The sequence below is a fragment of the Oncorhynchus keta genome, chromosome 29 (genome assembly GCF_023373465.1).
Source record: "Oncorhynchus keta strain PuntledgeMale-10-30-2019 chromosome 29, Oket_V2, whole genome shotgun sequence".
Lineage (NCBI taxonomy): Eukaryota > Metazoa > Chordata > Actinopteri > Salmoniformes > Salmonidae > Oncorhynchus > Oncorhynchus keta.
This window is the reverse complement of record NC_068449.1, coordinates 41,524,301-41,531,525: the sequence shown is the minus strand read 5'-3', so window position 1 is coordinate 41,531,525 and position 7,225 is coordinate 41,524,301.

The window sequence follows — 7,225 nt, the reverse complement described above, 5'->3', positions numbered from 1 at the left end:
GTTTTAGTGCTTAATTAACTACTTCCAGTCTTTGCCGATCCTGTGCAGACAACCCTACCAAATGGCCACACATCAACTTGGTTGAATCTCCAGGTTTACACCAGGTACTACACGTAGCTAGTTAGAAACACACAAGTGTTAGCAAGCGATTTACAGTGAATGAAGTGCTTCGAAAACAGAAATTAATCGAGTAACGTTAATAACCGGGAGTCGACAGCTTTCTAACTTTACGGTGTATAGTATGAAAACATGAGGTTCATCTAACCTGGTCCTTGGCCAGTTGATGAAACTTAATGTGGTGGTTTTCTCCTGATATAGTTCTAACAAAACGCTACTCAACAGCTTTTCAGCATTTTTTTGCTATAAAAACTGTGTTCGTTAGGCCATCTGAAGAAATGCCACGTTCAAGTGCAGATCGGGACGAGGCAACGCGGACATATTCTTCTTCTGTGGATTTTATGGCGGACTGGAAGTTTAAAAAATCTACTATGATTTCTATCTTCCTAGACCTTCTCTCCACCTTTGGCAGTGCATTAATTACCATAGCAATAAAGGCCACAAAGTCCACTTTCTTAACCTTTAAAATGTCAGGATCCTGCTGGTGAAAGGCAACCCCTGCAACCTGCAGTGTAGGCCTATCCACCACCATGGACTCTTCTGGTGCACCATTCAACCTCTCTACCCTTTTCACAGCTGCTGTATATGAAATGCTCTGTACAACCCTGACTTTGGCCACCTCATTCTCTTTCACCCTTGTGGGGCGTTTGAAAGACTTGGCTTCATGGTTCTCACCGCAATTGCAACATGTCACATATTCATCACTTTTATAACACAAAATATGATATTTTCCACAACTTGGACATCTCGGCTTTTCCCTTCTGCAAATACTTGACACATGACCAAAAGCTTTACAATGATCACACTGCGTTGGTCTTGGGATAAATGCTCTGACTCTGTAGTTAATATACTCTAACTGCACTTGAGAAGGGAGAGACTCCATATCAAAAAACAAAAGAACAGATAGACTCTTCACTTTTTAACACACGATTCATCCGACGTGCTTCAATCACTCTAGGAATATTTTTAATCTCTTCAAAATCGACTTCCCACGAGACGCCAGATGTAACCCCCTTGAGGGTTGTCCTGTTCCGAAGAGACGCACACAACACTTCAAACGTATCAAGTTGGTTAAGACACAACGCGCGTTCCTTCTGATCCGCAGAAGCACAGAAAATCAAAACAAGCCCGCCTCTCGTCATCCTTACAGCCTTCACTTTACCCAGCACTCTCTCCACCAGTTTGGATAACTCAAATGGTTTCTTCCAGATTGGTACTCTGCTCAGCTGCTCCTCATTAACAAACCATACTCCTACTAGATACGAAGGGTCATTCTCATCACTGTACACTATTTTCCTCAGTTTTCCATTATTTTGGACAATACTCCAATTCTCCTTGATTCTACCACCATTGTATTCAGAATCCACTTCATCGTCCACTTCTGCCATCTTTCATCCAAAACGTCCATTTGAATCTGCTCTTTGACTGATAATCGTGATGTACACTACAGTTCAAAAGTTTGGTGTCACTTAGAAATGTCCTTGTTTTTGAAAGAAAAGCACATTTGTTTGTCCATTAAAATAACATCAAATTGATCAGAAATACAATGTAGACATTGTTAATGTTGTAAATGACTATTGTAGCTGGAAGCGGCTGATTTTTCATGGAATATCTACATAGGTGTACAGAGGCCCATAATCAGCAACCATCACTCCTGTGTTCCAATGGCACATTGTGTAAGCTAATCCAAGATGATCATTTTAAAAGGCTAATTGATCATTAGAAAACCCTTTTGCAATTAAGTTAGCGCAGCTGAAAACTGTTGTTCTGCTTAAAGAAACAATACAACTGGCCTTCTTTAGACTAGTTGAGTATGTGGAACATCAGCATTTGTGGGTTCGATTGCAGTCTCAAAATGTCTATAAACAAAGAACTTTCCTCTGAAACTCTTGTTCTGAGAAATGAAGGCTATTCCATGTGAGAAATTGCCAAGAATCTGAAGATCTCGTATAACGCTGTGTACTACTCCCTTCACAGAACAGCGCAAATGGTCTCTAACCAGAATAGAAAGAGGAGAGGGAGGCCCCGGTGCACAACTGAGCAAGAGGACAAGTACATTGGAGTGTCTAGTTTGAGAAACAGACGCCTCACAAGTCCTCAACTGACAACTTCATTAAATAGTACCCGCAAAACACCAGTCTCAACGTCAAGAGTGAAGAGGTGACTCTGGGATGCTGGCTTTCTAGGCAGAGTTGCAAGGAAAAAACTATATCTCAGACTGGCCAATAAAAATAAAAGATTAAGATGGGCAAAAGAACACAGACACTGGACAGAGGAACTCTATCTAGAAGGCCAGCATCCCAGAGTCGCCTCTTCACTGTTGAAGTTGAGACTGGTGTTTTGCGGGTACTATTTAATGAAGCTGGCAGAAGGAGGGGTCCGCCCAGGGAGCCATACAAGCTAGAACCGCCACTGCATCCCCCTAACGTATGGCATATTAAAAACCTGTTGCCAATGAATTTAATGTTCATTTCTCTACCATAAACCGCGTCCAACGTCATTTTAAAGAATTTGGCAGTACGTCCAACCGGCCTCACAGCCGTAGACCACGTGTCACCACACAAACCAGGACCTCCACATCTGGCTACTCTTTTACTCCAGGACTTGGGGAGATTGAGGCCAAAAAATATGGTAATTTTTGCCCACTAGTTTTCCAATTGTAAAATAAAAAACAAGTGTATTATTTATTTCTATCCTATATCCATTTATATGCCTGGTTTCTATCAGTTATTATTAATAGAAATACACTTGTGTCATGTAGGTAATTAATCCAGACAACTTAAAGAGAATGGTTATTGTAAGTATTTCTAAAGGAAAGGATTGATCTGCAAATAAGCATAACCCTATAGTCAATGAAGACAATGTCATATCTCAAATCACATTTTATTGATTGCATGCACATATTTTGCAGATGTTATTGCGGGTGTAGCGAAATGCTTGTGTTCCTAGTTCCAACCCTGCAGTAATATCTAACCATTCACAACAATAAACACAAATCTAAAAGTACAAGAATGGAATGAAGAAATATATAACATTAGGACGAGCAACTTTGGAGTCTGGAATATAAATACAGTACATATGTGTGATTGGATGTATAGACGTTATGGACAGTATGTGGATAGAATATTTAGCATATCTGTAGAATACTGATGAGTCCTGACTCTAAACTTTAAATATGGTTAATTATCAGGTATCCTATTGAAATATTGAGTTCCATAGTCTGGTTTCTACACCATAAGTGAATGGTTGTCTGTAGGAGGAATGTATATGGTGGAGGCAATTAAGCTTGGAATGTACTGAGTGAAGGAAAGGCAATCACATGTTTACAGGCAGGGTGGAGAGATGTGGTTTAGTGAGGAGGCGGGCCGAGGTCAGGTCACATTAAGGGAGAAGGAACAGTTTATTGCCCGCATCACTTAACTTCCTGCCTAGCAATGAAGATGTCATGTTTAGAGAGAAGGAGGAGACTCTTGGGGTATATATATACTACCACTGGTGGAAATATGTATTTTTCTTATGCAGCTGTATGACCCAAGTGGATGAATAAACTTGGTTTGAGCCTTATTAAGCGTCCGTGAGTTTTGCACTGTTTATTTAGAACCTAACAATACGTAGGATAGAATAGTATACATACAGCAATAGTTGAATAGAATGGCCTGGACTAGAAAACAGTACATACATATGAAATGAGTAAAAAAGCATGTCAACATTATTAAAGTGACCAGTGTTCAATGCCTATGTTACATAGGGCAGCAGTCTCTAAGGTGCATGGTAGAGTAACCGGGTGATAGTCGGCTAGTGACAGTGACTAAGTTCAGGGCAGGGTAATGGGTGGAGGCCGGCTAGTGATGGCTTTTTAACAGTCTGATGGTCTTGAGATATAAGCTGTTTTTCAGTCTCTCTGTCTCAGCTTTGATGCACCTGTGCTGACCTAACCTTCTGGATGATAGCCGGGCTAACAGGCCGTGCCTCGGGTGGTTGATGTCCTTGATGATCTTTTAAGCCTCCCTGTGACATCGGGTGCTGTGGATGTCCTGGAGGGCCGGCAGTGTGCCCCCAGTGATGAGTTGGGCAGACCACATCACCCTCGGGAGAGCCTTGCGTTTTTTATGTACAGTTGCTGTACCAGGTGGTGATACATCATGACAGGATGCTCTCAATGGTGCATCTGTAAACGTTTGTGAGGGTCTTAGGGGCCAAGCCATATTTCTTCAGCTTCCTGAGGTTGAAGAGGCGCTGTTGTGCCTTCTTCACCACACTGTCTGTGTGGGTGGACCATTTCAGATGGTCAGTGATGTGTTCACCGAGGAACTTGAAGCTTTTCACCTTCTCCACTGTGGCCCGTCAATGTGGATGGGGGAGTGCTCCCTCTGCTGTCTCCTGAATGTTGACATTGTTGGAGAGGTTATTTTTCTGGCACCACTCCGCCAGGGCCCTCTTCTCCTCCCTGTAGGCTGTCTCGTCATTGTTGGTGATCAGGCCTACCACTGTTGTGTCGTCTGCAAAATTGACGGTTGAGTTGGAGGCGTGCATGTCCACGCAGTCATGGGTGAACAGGGAGTACAGGAGGGGGCTGAGCATGCACCATTGTGGGGCACGTGTGTTGAGGATCAGCGTAGTGGAGGTGTTGTTTCCAACCTTCACTACCATTCTATCTGGAGGCTCAACCTTCACTACCATTCTATCTGGAGGCTCCATGCCCGGCTTTGCCCCCCTCTAGAGCTGGCCCTGTACATGGATCAACTCAGCCACAGTATTTTATTGTTTAGGCTGCGTATTGGGTATTCATGATACAAGACAAAGACACAATTAAAGACATTTTATTATTTTTCAAGAGACAATTTAACATAATCCACATAATCATACAACATGAACAATCTTTGGACACACCTACTCATTCTGGGGTTGTTCTTTATTTTTACTATTTTCTACATTGTAGAACAATAGTGAAGATATCAAAACAATTAAACAACACATATGGAATCATGTAGTAACCAAAAAGCTGTTAAAAACTCTGCTGAATCGGTGTCCCGAAACCGAGATGCAATAATGTGACTGGAATGACGTTGTAAACCACAGCCAACTTTCCGGGACATAGACATGTCTTATATGGGCAGACAGCTTAAATTTATGTTAATCTAACCGCAGTGTCCACTTCACAGTAGCTATTACAGTGAAAAATACCATGCGATTGTTTGAGAATTGTGCACAACAACAAAATACTTTTATCATGGCTACTGGTTTGATACATTCACCTCTGAAGGTAAATAATGTACTTACATTCAGTAATCTTGCTCTGATTTGCCATCCTGAGGGTCCCAGAGATAAAATGGAGTGTAGTTTTGTTTGATAAAATCCATTTTTATATTCAAATGTAGGAACTGGGTTCTACAGTTTGACCCCACTGATGTCTCTGGCTCCACACCCACCCCGCCCGGCCATCTAGATGTGTGAAGGTTAGTGTCTTTTCTGTAGGGAAGATGGTCCATCATGTATGACATTCCTGGGAGTGTGTAAATGTATATTTTTTATTACCATACGGTCGCGGCCGGTTACGACAGAGCCTGGGCGCGAACCCAGAGTCTCTGCTGGCACAGCTGGCGCTGCAGTACAGCGCCCTTAACCACTGCGCCACCCGGGAGGCCGAGAGTCACATTTTTTTACTTAAAAATGTATGCCAAATAAAATAACTTTGCTTTCAAAGTTTAACAAGCCATACAACTCTTTGCACAAGGACGACCTTTAACAATTTACACTGAAAAAACACATTACTGAAAGAACTGTGCAGATGCAAAGTTTGGTAACAGAATTTCAGTCAAATCTCCCTCCGTTTTTTACGTGACCACATTTTCAAATTAAGATTCAAAGATGTCTGGGAAAGAAAGATGTGTCAGGCATGACACCTTGGGCACGGATACATTTTGTCTAGTCGGTGACCATCGTTGGTCATCTCCTTTCAAAGTGTGTTGCATTATGGGGCTAGAAATGATCCGACTTGCGCCTACACGTCAACTGCATGAACTTTACAAAATCCATGTGATGAAAGATTATGCCGTTTTTTATGAAGTCACCTTCAAGTCGCTTCATGCAGCCATCACCCGCCTAGTAGGAGGCACTATTTGTCAACCAATCACGATCCAAAGACGTGACTGAAAAAGGAAGCAACTTTGCAGTGATTCTGAAGCTACAGGGGATACTAATTAAAGTGACATTTGAGACATCTCTCTAACCAATTCATTATGTACACGCTATTATTTTCAGTTGGTGAGTGTGTGATATGTGGATATATAAAAGTTTATTTAACATGAATAAAGATCAACCTTTCTAAACAATAGCAGCTATTTTTCATACTGCCATGTTGATCTGAGAACTTCTGTTGGAAAACCACTACAGTGTCTGACGTTTGGCTCACAGATGCACCTCCCTCGACTTCACTCGCCGACTTTTGTCTAAAATTGGCTTCGTTAGCCTTACTTTGAAAAAATAGCTTTTGGATATTGAAGTGAAGTGGATTTACACCCGGTAAAAGAATTGCAGTAACATAATTTCATCATGTACTACGTAGAAATGCATAGTTATGGATATGAACGTCATTCTCTTCATGGTGATAAATCCTAAATATGAACACACAGGTATCACTATGCAATATCCTCCGTATCCTCCGTACTCCATATTTATGTATATTCTACACACTGGCTATTATTTTTAACGAGCTCCACCCCAAAATAAGAACAAATTTGGTTGGTCCGGACATCTATGTTTCACACGTTTTGACATTACAGCAAAGTAAACCTCAGTAGAGTACAGTACAGTAGAGTACAGCACAGAACAGTACAGTAGACTTCAGTATAGTACAGTACAATAGAGTACGGTAAAGTAGAGTAGAGTTCAGTACAGTACAGTACTGTATTTAAACATTGAATTTAAAGCGTACCAATTTTTTTTTAAAGAGGTCTGTGGACCAAGACGGAACAAATTTCAGCTACTTTTCAACGTCCATGGACGTTCGGTGTCGGTTGGTTGGTTACAGTAAATGGAAAGAGAGGAGGCTCATGGGTAGGTGTCAGTAAGAGCCGGGAGAGGTGACATTAACTGGAGAGTGAGAGAG